Source organism: Triticum dicoccoides, chromosome 5A, assembly GCF_002162155.2.
Source record: "Triticum dicoccoides isolate Atlit2015 ecotype Zavitan chromosome 5A, WEW_v2.0, whole genome shotgun sequence".
NCBI lineage: Eukaryota > Viridiplantae > Streptophyta > Magnoliopsida > Poales > Poaceae > Triticum > Triticum dicoccoides.
In genome coordinates, this window is record NC_041388.1 from 267,173,595 (window position 1) to 267,175,010 (window position 1,416).

Below are 1,416 nucleotides of genomic sequence, written 5' to 3' on the forward strand. Positions count from 1 at the left end.
TTAACATTTCTTGTGATCTATATGATCTAAGCAGTAATATTCTCCTGCTTATGTAAACACCTCGGTGCACAATTCTGTCAGCAAGACCCTATTACTATTGTTGATGACATTTTGGTAGCCACCGATGGACGAGAACTTTGCCTATTGGTCCGCCTCGTTCAACGAGCAGGAAAATGGTTCTCTTCGTCCCTCGCCCTTGGTACCGATGTTGTTGCCGACATAATTGACAGGCTATGCTCTGACATGTCTTGCTTACACGATCGTGCAAGACGTCACCGCCCTTCCTACTTTAACCCACGTGGTGGGCCCATAACCCACAGTTCCATATGATCGAAACCTGACTCATCTGTACACCTCTTGTTCCCAAGGTTGTTCCTCGCGCGTGGCCTCGTAAGTAATTCACGAGCCACCTTTGGAGAGACCATCAATTCTGGTATCAGACACAATACTTACTCCCATTGCTTTGAACCCCGTTCACGCCCTGTTTCAGGCATCGAACGATTGTCTGCCCGCTTGAAACTTCACATGATACCTCCTTACTTTGCTCTCGATATTTTCTTAAGTTTAAATTCGAGAGTTCCTTCCGCCATCTTCCTCGATGTTATTTGCCGGATAGTCAACCTTGTAAGGTCCGTTCTTCCAAAGTTACCCCTTGTCCTTTCGTAAGTACGATGGAACCCCCGAAGAAAGGATGACGACTTCATAATGATGACCCGAAGCAGTGGAATGAAGACGTCAATGTAATGGATCGACCTCTTCGAGAAGAGCAACCAAGGCCGAGCAGATCCGTTAGAATTTCATAACCAGAACCTTCCCCCTTTACTCCGCCTCTTAAATCTCGGGACGAGATTTCTTGTAGTGGAGGAGAATTGTGACGCCTGGATAATCAAGCTACAGTAACCTTTGCTAATGATGCCACGTCACCTTGATTACTGTTGCTAATCTCACGTTAGTTCGAAGACGATTCAAATTAAAATTCAAAATCAAGTCAAACGGTAAATTTTTTGAAACACTAAAACTAAAATGTTCATCATGTGGCAAATAATCCCTAACTAGTTTTGGTGGTGGAACCAACCTTTTCCAAAGTGTTTAAACGCCCTAAACTAATTAAAAAATGTGGCTAAAATAATAATTTAATTGCTTTTGAGAATATAAAAATATTAAACTAAATTATTTTGGGTCCCAACTAGGTTTGGCAGTGGCCTATTTTGATGGTGCTAATTTAGGTGCTAACTTGTATTTTAAAGAAACTAAACTAACAAAAACTAATAATAAAAAATAGAATATAAAAGAAAAAGAAACAAAGCCCCCCCTGCTGGGCTGTGGCCCAGCTGGCCACCAGGCCACAACCGGCCCAGCCTCCCCCTACTAATCCCCACCCCGGTCGAACCCTAGCGGTTCAACCCCCACTACCTA